The 15,876-nt window shown below is 43.6% G+C and overlaps 1 protein-coding gene across 1 annotated transcript in view; it reads right to left on the bottom strand.

The window, feature by feature from the left end:
• Osbpl6 (oxysterol binding protein like 6) overlaps nucleotides 1–15,504 on the bottom strand; it is a 96,565-nt gene extending 81,061 nt beyond the window's left edge. The window contains exon 1 of the mRNA XM_032903529.1: nucleotides 14,928–15,504. The gene's annotated coding sequence lies outside the window, so the exon portion shown is untranslated. The remainder of the gene's footprint in view (nucleotides 1–14,927) is intronic.
• Between the last annotated feature and the right edge of the window lie 372 nt (nucleotides 15,505–15,876).

Raw genomic sequence — 15,876 nt, 5'->3', positions numbered from 1 at the left:
GGTTGTCTCCTTGCCTACATCTGTACTGCACTACAATCCAGAAATGGAGGGCACACTTATGATACAGATCCTGAGGCTCCAAGACACACGCGTCTGACCTGAATCTTGACATGGGACATGCTGTTGATTTAGATCTTGAGGCATTGTGACATGAAAACCTCAGGTCTAGGCAAGGTAATAGACGCCTTTAGTCTCAGGAGACTGAGGCAAGCAATCTCTGAATTCCAGGCCAGCCTGGGACAGAGCAAGTTCCAAATCCAGGCATGAGGCACACACCTTTAATCTCAGCCACACCTTCTACAGGAGGCCTAGGTAAGGACATCGGAAGAAGGAAGACTCACTCTTCTCCGCCTGCTTGCACTTACTTGCCAGCGCATCTGTTGGAACCCTACTTCAGGATTCCAGCTACTGCAGAAGAGCAGCTGAAACACCCAGCCTCGTGCACTGAGCAACTGCTAGATTCTTGGATTTCCATTCACAGCTGCCCGCTGGTGGTGTAGTTGCAGACTGCGGACTGTAAATCATTACAGTAAGTTCCTTTAATATAGAGAGGCATTCCAAAAGCTCTGTGACTTTAGAGAACCCTGACGAATACCGACTGCTATCTGGTTAAGCCGAGAAAACCTTGAGAACAGAAACCATGTCGTATTTAACATAATGGCATCACAGGACAATGACTCTGCTTGGCGCATGGACCACAGGCCCTTCTGACTTGGGCCACTCTGTTACCATCCCCTGGCCACTAATTTTCAAGGCTGGTCTGTCACTTTTCATTCATCACTGGCTTTTGACCTTTGCTAGCGCGTTAAGAGGGAGAACTGAACAATGCCACAGTGTGCATTTCAACAGGAAAAAGAATTCTGAGAAACAGTTCCTGATGATGGGAACAGGCAAAAACAGGAAACAAAAACTTTCCCCTCTACTCTGAAACCTTAAAATTCATAAATTCTTGTCAAGTTTGTATGAATTCTTACTCAAGCAGCAGGTGGCCTTGAAGGTGTCCTATTTTCTGAAGGAATTTTCCGTCAAAACAACCGTTCTCCACTTGGAGCTGAGGGTTGCTGATGGGACTAAAGTTATGAATCTCTCTCGAGTATCCTTTGCACCCTGCTGACAGAAATAAAAATGGCATAGCTGCTGTAGAAATCAAATGGTTCAACTATTCCTTAAACATTTTTAAGCACTGTTACCACGTGAATAGTTTGATTTGTAGGTAAGGGGACCCCCCCCCCCAAGAACTGATGGCTGCAACACACTGTACACTCATATCCAGTGTCACAAATCTCAAAATGTAGAAACAACCTTAATATCCACTGACACAGGCATAGACAAAGAAAGTATGGGGTGTTCATAGAATGGAATATACTTAGCCTTAAAGAGAAAGGAAATTCTAACACGCGAAATGTCTTAGTTAGGGTTTTACTGCTGTGAGCGAGCAGACACCATGATCAAGGCCTTATCAATGACATTTAATTGGGTTTGGCTTACAGATTCAGAGGTTCAGTCCATTATCATCAAGGTGAGAGCATGGCAGCATCCAGGCAGGCATGGTGCAGGAGGAGCTGAGAGTTCTACATCTTCATCTGAAGGCTGCTATCAGAATACTCGCTTCCAGCCAGCTAGGACTAGGGTCTTGAAGCCCATACCCACAGTGACACACCTACTCCAACAAGGCCACACCTCCTAATAGTGCCACTCCCTGGCCCAAGCATATACAAACCATCACACATGACAACATTGATGTATTAATAAGTGTTCTCTAGAGTCATAGAACTTTTGAAATGAATCTCAATCTCTCTCTCTCAAAATCTCTCTCTCTCTCTCTCTCTCTCTCTCTCTCTCTCTCTCTCTCTCTCTCTCTCTCTCTCATTTGACTTACAGGTTGAAGTCCAACCACTCCGACAATAGCCAGCTGTGAATACAAAGTCCAAGAATCTAATCATTGCTCAGTCCCATAGGTTAGGAGTCTCAGTTGGTCTTCTGTAAACACTGGAATTCCAAAGAAGTAGGCCTCAATGCCAGTGAAGGAATGGATGTGCTAGCAAGTCGAGTGCAAGCAGGCAAAGAGCAAAAGGACATCTTCTAGGTCCTTAGAATTCCATCAGAGGGTGTGCCTGGAGATTTGGATTAAAGGCGAGTGTCTTCCCTCCTCAAGATCAGAATTAAAGGGCTGTGCCTCTCCCCCCAAACCCCGCCTCATCTCAAGATCCAGATCAACTGGTGTGTGTCTTCCTACCTCAAAAGTCTGAACTAGAAGTGGATTCAGCCACTTCAAGTCAAGCAGAAAATCTCTCCTAGGTTTGCCCTCCATATCCAAGTTGTAGTTCCTTGCAGATAGAGTCAAACTGACAACCAAGAATAGTTGTCACAATGGAGAATGAGCCCAGAAGTCATCATGCTACACGAAACATGCCATAGCCAACAGGGCAGATGCTGCATGATCCCATGGCTACCAGAGATCCAGAGTCATCCCAGTGAGAGAGAAACCAGGTGTGGCGGTTACTGGGCTTTTCAGAACACGGGAGGGAAACAGAGCTAATGCTTACCAGGCTGAGTCTCTAATTCTAATTTTGAAAATGAAAACAGTCTGGGGATGGATGGTGAGTGTGAATTCACTCAGTGCCACGACACGTCATACTTAGAATTTGTAAATTACACGTGATGTGATGTGTGTGTGAGATCATCACCCCCCTCACACACACACAGAATGTCAGCTACGCTCCCTTATACCACACAGGTACTATTTCACACGGCTTTGTAGCCAGGTTTCATCATCATGCAATCTTTCCTATTAGACTTGCCTGCGTCCTGTCCCCATTTCCACATGTCCCCACGCATGTTCTGCTCTCTGTTTATCTGACCCCTGAGGGAAGAGGCAATATGATTTTTGTCACCGTGGCTATACGTCATGAGCCACGAACACCACCCAGGATGTGCACTGAGCTTATCACGTACGTCAGTTAGATTCCAGCTCCTCCATTAAACCCATTAAGCACAGTTGACTGTGCACACAAGCTGTCTGCAGATAACCACTCTCACGTCAATTCCTCCATATTACTGCATCAGCTTGAGGATGGCTCGAAACGGCTCAACTGAATTATAACTCCGGTTCCATATCTGTTCAGAAGTCATTGGAGAAAAAAGACTACAGAGTTCAACCTTCCCAAGAGAAAACTCCTAAAAAAAGAGCTGCCAGGCTACTAATGGAACCCAAGGGGCCTCAGGGCATTATTAGGTTTTATCCTTTCTCGTGCTGAGTTACCCACGAGGAACCAGGAACACATGACAGCATCAGGCTGATAGATTAGCCCGGCTGAATGGAACTGTGGCACCTGCCACCTGCTAATTTGCTGCCCGTCATCTTGCTTAATCACAGACATTTCGTGGTCAGGATTCTGAGAAACTGCCACCCTTCTAGAATGACAAGATTTGTGCTGATTGTTATGCACATGTCATGGCGTCTCCAGTGCTAAGTTGGGGAGTCAGCATGAATGTTCGTTTTTGATTACCGTTCTCTACTGTTTGGTCAGGGATATAGGGCTGGCATATGAGGTCTACTACAAGGGCCCGCATCTCTCAGCCTCATGAACTCATTTAACTGAGGGAATGGTAACCTTTGTGCCTACTTAGTGCTGAGTTACTACTGTGTGATCCCCTCAACTCAGGCTTTAGAGGTACCCCTGAAATTATTCATGGTGGGGTGCAGTCTGCATGGCACTATACTGTCCATATATCTTGCACTGCCATTTTATTTCTACATTTAAAAAAACCTCATGGATTATGAAAGTAATCCCAACTTGCATTAGAAATATGATCTAAACATCAATAAAAGACAAAAGAACGATCAAATACCACATTAATTGTGGTTATTTTAAGCTGAGTCTGATGGTACTCACCTGTAATCCTAGCACTTGGGAGGCTGAGGTAGAACTGTTGCTAGTTTGAAACTAGCCTAGGCTACAGTAGTGACTGAGTGAGCCTGGGATTATCTAATGAGACTGTCTCAGAAACATGAAAACCAAACCAGACAAACAAATGTCCCCCAAACAAAACAAAACGAAAACCTTAAAGGTTATTTTATGATCAAAACTTGAGATATCACCAAAGAGGAAAAGAATGGAGCTCTGGTAGTTTGGTTATGTGTGAATGAGGTTGGCACAATGCTGGCCCTATAGTAAGCTATCATTCAAACGAACTAAATCCTAAAAGGCTCAATCTCCTGCCTGCCTCTGCCAGTGGGGCATGACGTGATCCTGCATCTCCAGGACGATGCTGAGCAGTCCAGAGAACTCCGTGCCTGGCTGAACTGAAGAGATTTTGTGGGAAAGAGAAGCAGTGAAGTAGTTAAAAGGCATATTCTACACAGATGCCGCAGAGACGCTGGCAAGCTACAAAGAGAATTGACTTCATTTTGAAACTAATTACAAATAATAGTGAGGTTTTAAAAGTTTTAAACTATTTTTATTGGTGTATAATCATCACAGTGCTGGGCATCCTACAGTATGGTACGTGCCCTGCGGATACTGATGCACTTCCTGTTGCCCGCTTTCAAAGTCCCGCCTCACTCTCTCCACTGCCAAGCCTCCCTTCTGCATTCTCATTGTGAGGCCTCACGTATATACGTGCTCATGAATGGTACCTATGAAGAACTGTAGGGAATTACAAATGAGAGGAAACATGGAAGATGTGTCTTCTTATTCTTTGTTCTTCTTTTGTTGTTGTCCTTGTTATTTGAAATGGGGTCTTAGTATACATCCCTGGCTGTCGTGGGCTTGTGATCATTCTGCCTCTGCAATTGCTGGAATCCTAAGCCTACAAGTACTATATCTCTCTCTCTCTCTCGTGTGTGTGTGTGTGTGTGTGTGTGTGTGTGTGTGTGTGTGTGTGTATGTATATATATATGTATATGTATATATACACACACATATATATCTGATTTATTTCAGTGAGAATGATGACCTCCAGTCAAAGCTAGCTCCTAGAAGAAAGCATGATTTCACTCTTCTTTACGGCTGACTATAACTGCACTGTGGACCTCACTTTCTTTATGTGCTCATCTACTGATAGACACCCGGGCTGATTCCATGACTTAGTTGTCATGATTGCTACAATAAGCATGGTATGTAGGCGCCTGTGAGGTATGAGGTTCGAATAGGTGTGCCCCCCATAGACTCATGTGTTTGAATGCTTGCCCCATAGGGAGTAGCCTTACTGGGAGTAGAGGTGTGCTTCTGTTGGAGAAGTGTGTCACTGCGGAGGCAGAGTTTGAGGTCTTATATATGCTCAAGCTCCACCCAGTGTGGAACACGGTCCCCTCTGCTGCCCATGGATCAAGATGGAGAACTCTCACCTCCTTCTCCAGCACCGTGTCTGCCTGGATGCTGCCATGCTTCCTGCATGGATGATCATGGGCTGAACCTCTAAAACTGGAAGCCAGCCCCAATTAAATGTCTTCCTCTATGCGTGCTTTCTTGGTCATGGTGTCTCTTCACAGCATGGCCTAGATTCCTTTGGGTGTGTGCTGGTTATGTGTTAGCCCTACTTGTACTCTAGGGAAGAACCTGCACACTGAGCTCTGCAGTGGCTGCACAACTCACATTCCCACCAGTAGTTTACAAGGGAGCCCACATCTTTGCCAGCATTTGTTGCTGTTTGTTTTGTGGCTGGCAGTCATTCTAACTGGGTTGAAATGGAATTTTAAAGGAGTTCTAATTTGCATCTCCCTGATGGCTATGGCTGTTGAACATCCATATATTTATGGCCATCTGTACTTAACCTCTTAAGAGCTGTTGTTTCATTGGCCCATTTATAGGTCGGGTTGTTTGGATTTTTTAGTGTTTGGTTTTTCAGTTCTTTCAGTCTATGTAATCATCCTCTGTCTAATGTAAAGATAGCATTTTCTTCCATCCTGAAAGCTGTCTCTTCTGTTGATTGATCGTTTCCTTTGCTGTGTAGACCTGCTTTAATTCCATGCATATCCTGGCTTTATTTCCTGAGCTTCTGTAATCCTTTCCAAGAAAACCTTCCCTGGGCCTTCATCTTCAAGTGTTTTCCCCCCACAGAACTGTCAGCTCTGATTCATTCTGAATTGATATTTATATATTTGATGGAAGATATAGGTCCAGCTCATTTTTGCTCACACAGCTCTCCATTTGTTGAAGAATGTCTCGGTTACTTTTTTTTATTGCTGTGAATAAGTGCCATGATCAAGACAATTTAAAAAGGAAAGACTTTATTTGGGGCTCACAGTTTCAGAGGGTGAGTCCCAAACCATCATGGTGTGGAGCAAGACAACAGGGATGCAGGATGGTGCTGGCGTAGCAGCTGGGAGCTCACATCTGATCCAAAAGCACCAGGGGGCAGGAACTAGCAATGGTGTAGTATTTTAAAACCTCGAAGGCCTGCCCCTAGTGACACACCAACTCCAGTGTGGTCATAAATCCCAATCCTTCCCAAATAGTTCCATCAACTGGAGACCAAGTATTCATGGGCCTATGGGGGCCATTACCACCACAGAGAGGCTATCTGTTTAGGGCATCTTTGTAAAAGAAAAAAATAGGTGGTTATTATTGTGTAGGCCCAACTCCGAGTCTTTTATCCTATTCTATTAATCTAAGTGTCTTGCTTTGTGCCAAGACTATGCTATTTCTGCTATTACATCTCTGTAATCTGGCTTAAAATCAGCGAGTCGGACTCTTGCGTCCTTTTCATTTCGGTTTGTTTTGTTTTAGCTAGGGATTATCTTTGCAATCCAAAGTCCTCTGTGCTTCTGCCTAAATCTTAGGGTTTTCTTTTTCTATTTTTGAGACAATTGCCATTGGAGCTTTAAGGAAATTACAATAAATCTATAGGTTTCCTTTGACAGTGCAGAAGGGGAATGAATTTTTCCTCAAGTTAAAATCCCCTAGGAGCCAGAAGACTAGACAATAGCCACAGAATTTGGGAGCTGGAAGTATATTTTATTTATTTGATCAATTGAAAAATTGAAATACATGTTTTAAAGTGGTAAGAGCACGATTCGGCCATGAGAATATCCTGTCACAGAGACAGTGACAGAAGCAGCTCAGGGACAGTTTGAAATGTCACTTGATGCTGAATCGGGATGAAAGGGCTACTTTCCCTCAAACCCCAAAGTTCGGGAAACAGCACGTGTGCCTGCCACAAAGCGTCTGCAGCACAGGACAAATATGGTACCCGACCGAGCACACCCCAGCGATGCAAGTTCCTCAGCTCATCCAGGCTCATGAATAAGAACCTCTGAGGATGGGGCGCAGCCGGGTGACGGCGAGTGATTCACTTATGGAACGGGTTACGGTTTTAATTTTTCCTGCCAATATCAGATTTTTCTATCTTCTCCAACATAGTATTTAAAAATAAAACACACACACACACACACACACACACACACACACACACACACACACACACACACCACAACTGTGCTTAGAAAAATACATGAACTGGACACCAGAGAGAAGCCTCAGTGGGTAAGAGCACCTGGGCCCAAGCCTGACAATCTGGTTTGACCTCTGACATACATGGTGGAAGGAGAGAATGACATGCATTATTATTTGAATGGAACATAAACACTGCTCCCCTTGCTTTACCTCTGCCTTTGAAATAACATCCGAAAATATACCTGTTCAAAGATGCTTAGTTCCAAAACCTGTTTGTCTTTTGATTAGTTTAAAATTTTGTGAGGTAAGAATATTCCTGGAATAAACCAATACATTTATTCCAACCCAGTGTAGACAACAGGAAAAAAATTAAGGAAAATACAAACTAAATCAGGAAATCTTGGCCATGATGTCTAGGTGAATGCTGGTAATTCTTTTTTTTTTTCCTTGAAGACTTCATTATTATTTCCCACAGACAGAAGAGCTGTCCCTGAGGTCATGAAAGCAGGAGAGCTGGCCCAGCCCCTCAAAGGCTGCAGCTCTCTGGAGAACAGCCCTGCACCTTGCCTGGGCTGCACAGCAGAGCTGGCCCTGATGGGGTGGGCGTCTTTACACTTTATATCTAAGGGTGCAGCAAGTTCTTACAACCAACCATAAGAACCATATTCATGGGAAAGTTTTGAAAATGTACTCGTTAAATTATGTGAATAAAATAAAGTGAAATTGGAAAAAAAAGGGGGGGGTTAAATTGTTGAGAAAAGGATGTTCTAGCTGGGAATGGTGGCACACACCTTTAATCCCAGCACTCAGGAAGCAGAGGCAGGTAGGTTTTTGAGTTTGAGTCCATCCTGGTCTGACTAGAGAGTTCCAGGGCAGCCAGAAAGAGAAACTGTCTCAAAAAACAAAACAAAACAAATGTCTGTGCAAAAGGGGGTAAAACCCCCAACTTGCTGATAGAGTTCAATTCCCAGCAGCCAGATCACCTCAGACACTGCATACATATAGTATACATACATACATATGCACGTACATACACACATACATATACACATGTACACATATATATTGACATACATACTTAAAAAACAATAAATAGATCATTAAAAAAAGGAAATAGACTCTCTCTAGTGAACAATGGGACCCAAATCTAGAAATCAATAATAACAAGTTCCCAACATCCACCACCATCCTCTCCTCAACCTTCCGGTGTACATGTGGCTTCTTCATGTATGTAAACCTGAGGTACACTCGACTTGATTTGATATAAAAATTTGGCATCTCTTCGCTTGAATTTTTCTTTTTAAGTGTTTTATTTTGGAGCAACTTTGGATTTGCAGGAAAGCTTCAAGAGCATTCCAGAACATTCCACGTACCCGTCTCCCAGGACATGCTCCAGCTTTCACCAGGTCTTCAGAAACTGAAATAAACTCAAACGCCACGCCTGCAGGTTACTGTCGAAGTAAAAACTCTACCACGCTTCCCAATTTCAGAAGTATGAATATTTAGTCAGCAAAGTGCCGTCTAGCTCTCAGTTCTAACACGAGCTCTGAATGCGCACAGCACCTGCCATGTTCTAGCTCAGTACTGTTTTCACCTCCCCCACAGCACCTGACTCAGTGGTTACGCCCCGGGGCGCCAGCTTACTGTCTACCCTCAGTAGCTTCAATTCTTGTCCTCTCGATGCTTCTGTCACAGCCCCCGGATCCAGAACAGTGCTTGAAATACTCGGTAATCTTTGGTAAAAATGAAAGAAAGAATGGATGCTTACAAGGATGAGTAAATCGTGGTGTGTGTGTGTGTGTGTGTGTGTGTGTGTGTGTGCGCGCGCGTGTGTGTGTGTGTGTGTGTGTGTGTGTGTGTACTAGGGGATGCATAATAAAAGATGCATCCATTGAGATGACTCGCAGTTCTCACAGTCTAACCTTCTGTTACCAGTCGTACACAGCGGAACCGCAGGAAGCCTGCGTGTTAGTCACAGCGTCATCGCTCACAGGAGCGCCACTTAGAACGGCTGCACTGAACGCCCTCTCTTTCAGTCAGCCTGTGCTTCTGTGTTGGTTCACTCGAACAGTATTTCCTGGTTACTCATTCGATACGCCAAGTCAATGACATAAAGTTTAAATAACGCTCCAAATTAGAATAATTAAAACATGAATCATTCTCTGTAAAAAAGTGTATTAAAAAAGATCTGCAAATATCGGACACTGCTGTGATTCAGAACAAGGGAACATGAGAAGGCCAATTAAACGATGACAAGGCGGCGGGTGAATGAGGCATCGACCCCTCTCCTCACTCCCACTGCCGGCCTCTGAGAGGAAAGGTCAAGGAATGAACTGCCAGGTTGGAGAAAGAATGAAAAGAGCATGAAACAAGGACTACTTTCCCTGTGCTTTCTGTGAATCCTGTATTTTCCCACCATCAAACGGGATAAAATGTGTCTAGGAATCAAAACTCTTGATCACCTGACTGATCCAAAGGAGAGATAATCATTCCAGAAAAACCAACTAAATTATTGATTTATCAGTTGAAAACAAACATGGGGGTGAACGTGGGACAGTTTATAATTCTTTACTACACTTGGAGAATGACTCTTTCTTCGCTTTGGAGCTGACCCATGAGGGTGAGTGGACACTAACAAATGCATCCAATATGGCACAAGCTGATCCCAAGAGTCCAAGGAGCCTGCTGTCCCTCCTGGAACATCCCCAGGTTAGGATGCAGTGAGTTTAAACACCTAAAATTCTCTGTCAAACTAAAGATTTAATAGAATAACTCTCAGTGCCAAAAACACGTTCAATATTAACACCAAAAGGGGGTTGAAGGGAAAATTCATCTCCTGACTCCATATATAAATTTGAAAGCACTCATAATGCTAACAAATGTTTAAAAAAAAAAACTACTCTTACAATAAACTTCTTCCTCTACAAAAAAGGAGAGCAATGATTAGTCACTTAAGGCTAAGATTATTAATTTGTAACTGTTTTATATAACAAAAATAAGCTAATTATTTCATATTATTTTGAACCAAATACTATACAATGGAAAGAAATATATAATTAAAATGTATTAAAATTCCACAATACTCACTCAAGAAAACCCATACAAATTCTTAATTTTAATGTATGCATTTGCTAGTGGCCAAAGTGATGAATCAGAGAAAAATTTGACAGAATGAGTCAGAGATCAGACATGTCCAACGCACACAAGAACAGTACAGGAAAAAGAGGTGATGAGAGAGAGGGGGGACAGGGGAAGGGAGATGTGTGGAGTGGCTTGTGTTTGTGTGTGGCAGTTTTACCGTGACAGTTTTACAGAGACAGATTGCAGAAGAACAAGGTAGACACATGCAAAGACAGAATGAACCAGAGAATGAGAAGAAGCCAGGTTAGAAATGATTACTAAAGCTAGCATGAGGCTAAGCAGAGAAATTCAGTCAGAAGCTGAGAGAAGTCAGATTGAATTTGTCGGCTTGGAAGATTCGTTGTACAGAGACCAGAAACTTTCAGGCCTTGGCCTAGGTACGGTTAGAACAGGGAAAGAAACACTCTGGGCTCAGCCTAAGTATTAGCACAGATTAGGTAAGGCTCTCCTCTGATCCCTCTATTGGAGTGGGGAACCAAGGTTCCTAGGAACAGTGAGTGCACACACTCAAGAGAAGTTGAGGCAACAAAAAATAAAGCCAAGGAAGCTAAGCTATCAAGTGTGTTTCCGGGATGCTCTGGACTCGCTGTGGGCTGGGACTGGTTTGTGCTGAGTGTGCTGTGCATGAGAGAGTTCAGTGTGGCTTGGTGTAACAGGCTCCTGTTTGCATCCATACACGTGGGAGCCAACCTGAAGAGCGCCAAAGAACAAAGCATCATCAACGGAGGTCATCACTAACAGCAAACACTTCGACAGATCAAATATGTATTGATATATATCGATATAACAATACCAAAAATCCGTTAATTTGCTATTACGCTTTTGAAAAGAAAGAACTCTCCCTAAAAATGCAAAAACAAAACAAAACAAAAAAACCAAAAACCATTTTTTAGTAAAAAAAAAAAAATCATCCATTTCTTACCTTGGAAGAAACTGATGCAATTTTGAAATTGTCAGTTATAAGGGAAAAAAATCGAAGTCCCTATCCTGTTGTTCCTTAATACACTACTTCAGGGTCAGCAACCATTAGCCAGGAGAGAAGGGTTTTGTTAATGAATCCCAAAAGTAGGTATGGAAGAAATGCTAAGTGGGAAGGAAGAGTCACCACTTTTACCAGTGCTAATGGAATGATGTATTCAGGCAAAAAAAATCTCGGTAAGTAAAATCTGTAGGTTGACAAAACCTGATCACAGTGGCAGGCCGGGATATTCTCCCTGAAGCTGCAGCGTCAGCCCAGCCCTACGCACCTCCCAGGAGGCGTGACCCGAGGCATACGCCATGGGAGAGGCAGAGCTCCCGTCTCTGAATCCAACCAAGATCTCACGTCCGAGTTGTAATAAATTTAGATTACAGAGTAAAAAGTTACAACAGCTGAATTCGGTACCTGGAACATTCTATTGTCCAGGTAGTTCAGCTTCTTTAATAAGAGAAGGGCTTGAAAAAAGGGGAGAGGGGTATCCTAAAGAAAAGTCAAGAGACTAATTAATCAAATGAATAAAAAAAATCAAATGAATTAAGTTTTGTTTCTCTGTTAAAAAACGTGAACCTGGGGTTGGGGATTTAGCTCAGTGGTAGAGCGCTTGCCTAGGAAGCCCAAGGCCCTGGGTTCGGTCCCCAGCTCCGGAAAAAAAAAAAAACAAAACAAAAACAAAAAAAAAAACAAAACGTGAACCTTTGAGACAGGCCTCTCACTGAGCCAGAGATCACTGCTTGTCCAGGCGCTGCCTCTCCAGAGCTAGGATCCAGATGTGAAGAGCCAGTTTCTACATGCATTGCTGGGTATCTGAACCCAGGTCCCTCTACTTATACAACACCTACCTTACCAACTGAATCATCTCCCCAGGCCTGAGTCTCCCCTGACAGAGTCTGTTCCTTGTCTAGTTAAGTCGCTGTTCAGCCAACATGTGGAAACAAACACCCAAGTACCTTATCTCCATAAATCTAAACCTGATAGTTAAGAGAACTCGCAGGCATTTCGCTTGTGCATGCAGTCGAGTTCTAGTAGACACACTGACTTAAGAAATGGGCTAGCACCCTGACCCCAAGCTACATTCAAAAGTATAGTCCTATTCTTCCCTTATTGTGTCAATATTTGAAAATGAACAGCCTAGTTCTAAAATCGGTTTAAGAGACAGAATCAAAATGAGTCATGGAGAAACTTCTATCTATCTATCTATCTATCTATCTATCTATCTATCTATCTATCTATCTATCTATCTATCTATATCTATCCTCCCTTCCTCCCTCTTCCCTTCTCCCTCCTCCCTCCTCCCTCCCTCCCTTTCTTCCTTCCTCCCTTCTTTCCCTCCTTCTTCTCTCTTCCTTCCTTCCTTCCTTCCTTCCTTCCTTTCTTTCTTTCTTTCTTTCTTTCTTTCTTTCTTTCTTTCTTTCTTTCTTTCAGCCTTGCTTTGAGAGCACCTCAGTCTTCCACCTCTGCGTTTAGCTAATGTGGGCAGGGAAGTGCTCTGCCCACAATGACTCACAGTAAAAGGATTCCACAGCAAAGACCCACAGTTGAGACCAATTCGAATTAACAGAAGTATTGCTGAATGAATTTCAATTTTCAACAGGATATTGATCAAGTTGGGGGGCAAGTCTTGACTAAATGCATCACACTGTGCATTCTGGTGGCAATATCTCTCACTGTTACATTGTTGTACAGATAAAGGGCACAGCAAATTGCTCACTGAATCACCCCTAAGCCCAGATGTGCCAGCTAGAAAATGGACTCTCACTCCCTACAGAAGTCATTCAAAGAAGAATTAGATCAATGAGTTGCTTCTACATCCTGGTAGCGTGACAATTAAATCCAATAATGGAACTCTTACGTCATAAAATACCCAACTTTAAGATGACAACACTGAGCTGGTGGTTGGGTCATACACCTTTAATCTCAGCAAGTGGTAGGCAGAGGCAGGCGCATCTCTGAATTCAAGGACAGCCTGGTCCACAGAGTAAATTCCAGGTCAGCCAGGGCTACCCAGAGAAACCGCATCTCAAAAAAATCAAAAACAAAGACAAACAAAAAGATGCCAACACCGTGTGTAAATAAAACAACTGAGGCTGCATCCCTGGGCTAATCATCTCTCCAGATCAGTGGGCCATCGTACCTTGGCTTTCTTTTCTCCAGGTAAATTTAGTAAGTCCCTAAGGGTATTCTTCTCAAAGCTCATGTTTGATATAAAATAGCAAACATTAAAATAATGGCAGAGAAAAAAGACAATCAGCTGTGTTGAAGTTCACAGACGTGAGCTCACGCGAAGAAAGAGAAAAAATGCAGAGCTCTTAAACAGCCTGGCTTTCAAGTAAATGCCTGGCAGGTACCATCGATCTGTAGAACTAGTTGATTAAATATTGATGGAAGGCTAAAGACTATCCGATAGTAATCATTAGGGTGGTAACGAGATCACATTGTGCATTTTTCTAATAGAGGTTTTCTGACTTTTTACGGGAAGTGGTTATTATATGTAGTAAACTGATTTTTTAAAAAAAAAATTATATATGAAATCATGGTCTAAAAATTGACCTGCGTCCTATTAGTTTGCAAGCTGTCATTTGAACTGATGTGCCTATGAGCAGAAAGCTCCTCACATTATATGATTACACTATTCCTAGCTTTGGATCCTAAGCTCCCAAGAAGGAACTAGCAGAGCGGTATTATAATCCATGTTAACGCTCTGCAGATCACAAATGTCTACATCATCATCATCATTGCTACCATAGCTGCTGCCTGCACCCAGAATAAGAAAGTGCGAGTGGAGGGTATGCAGCATGCAAACCTCCCCCAAGGGCAAGCACTAGCACCACAGCCTTCCACACGGGGAAGGCAGCGTGCTGTGGATATGGACGGCGCGGGGGAGGGGGGTGTCCAAAGGTTGAAGGTCAAACTCACACGGCCTAATATATCAAATGGCGGCTGGCTCTGGACTCGTCGTTTTAGTCTCATGGGCAAAAGCAGAACCAAGTCTCTTTACAAAACAAAACAAAACAAAAACCAGAAATGTACGTGTGCTCATACAGTGCTATCTGCATGCAACCATATAAGGAAACCATAGGTAACACTGCAGCCATGTTTATACTGAGGTCTGGAAGCTGACACTCAAGAAGTGAAGGGTAGTGTCTTGCTTCCCCATAATATTGTAGATAGAAATATAAAAGTTAACCAACACTTTTGAACATGTATGTCCTTTCCTTTAGAAGAAAGCCAAAGGGAACTTTTTCCTGAGATGACTACACGTTGGATTTTGATGCACTATTTTAAGATCGGATACACAAGAGGTTATAAAGAAGCCCCTCGCTATGGCGTGGTGACGCGCCGTTACTGTTGGTGTTATTCAGACTGCCTGACCCACCCTGCATTTGCTGGACGTGTGTGTTCTTCACACTCACCTTTGCCTCGTGTCAGAGTCTTCTAGCTTGGCTGTACCATTACAACTGCTTCTCAGTGGCCTGGCCTCTGTCCTTTTGCTGCAGTTTGTCAGCCCCGTTGGCACTGCTGGTGCCTTAACTGTCTTCTTTTATTGGCTTCCCAGTAAGAACCTGGAAAAGAACAAGGACAATCACACAGGGCGTTTCCACAGAATGTCCAAGTGACCCTCAGAAAGATGCCTCCTCACAGCTCTCTGGATGAGGAGGCTTGGATGGACAGCCATTTTGGCCTTTACTGCCTCAGCTCCGTCTTAGCCGACTGCGAAGACGTGACCGCTGACCTCCCCAGTGTTCGCATTGCTGATTCACACCTGCACGCTGCCCAGAGTCTTGAGTAGAACCCTTCAGGTGACACAGCGAATACTCTCAGTGAGGACAAAGTCCAGTAGTCCATTGTCTAGAAGCAAGCTCAGCTTCCTGACGAAACCTGAATAAATACTAGGCAGTGCTGTAGAGATAACAGACGTGAACCGAGATCGTCAAGTGAGCTCGTTAATCTCCTGATAAGACCCAGGGGTCGTCTCCAATTTGCCTTTCAAGAGTAGACCCACTGCTCCGGACGGTACTATCACAGACACCAGGTACCCTCTGACCCTGAAACACAAAGGCAGGCCTTCCCCTCAAGCCACAGACCCCTCTCTGGCAAGTTCATTTCTTCACAACACAGCACTAAAAGTATTCATCAAGCTAGATGCTGTGATCCACATCCGTCCTCCTAGTTCCTGGGAGGCTGAGACAGGAGAATTTTGATTTAGAGGTCAGCCTGGGTTGTAGAGTAAAACCTTGTCTTGGGGGAAAGGAAAGGAAATGAAAAAAAAACTATTTTGGGGGTTTAATTATTTGAAAGTGAGTCCCTATCCCCTTTCTAACAGACCATGGCCTACTCTAACTTCAAAAGAGCCCTGCCCAC

This window comes from Rattus rattus, chromosome 5 (assembly GCF_011064425.1).
Source record: "Rattus rattus isolate New Zealand chromosome 5, Rrattus_CSIRO_v1, whole genome shotgun sequence".
Taxonomy (NCBI): domain Eukaryota; kingdom Metazoa; phylum Chordata; class Mammalia; order Rodentia; family Muridae; genus Rattus; species Rattus rattus.
Note: the sequence above shows the minus strand (reverse complement) of the source record. Positions and strands in the feature narration are given on the sequence as shown.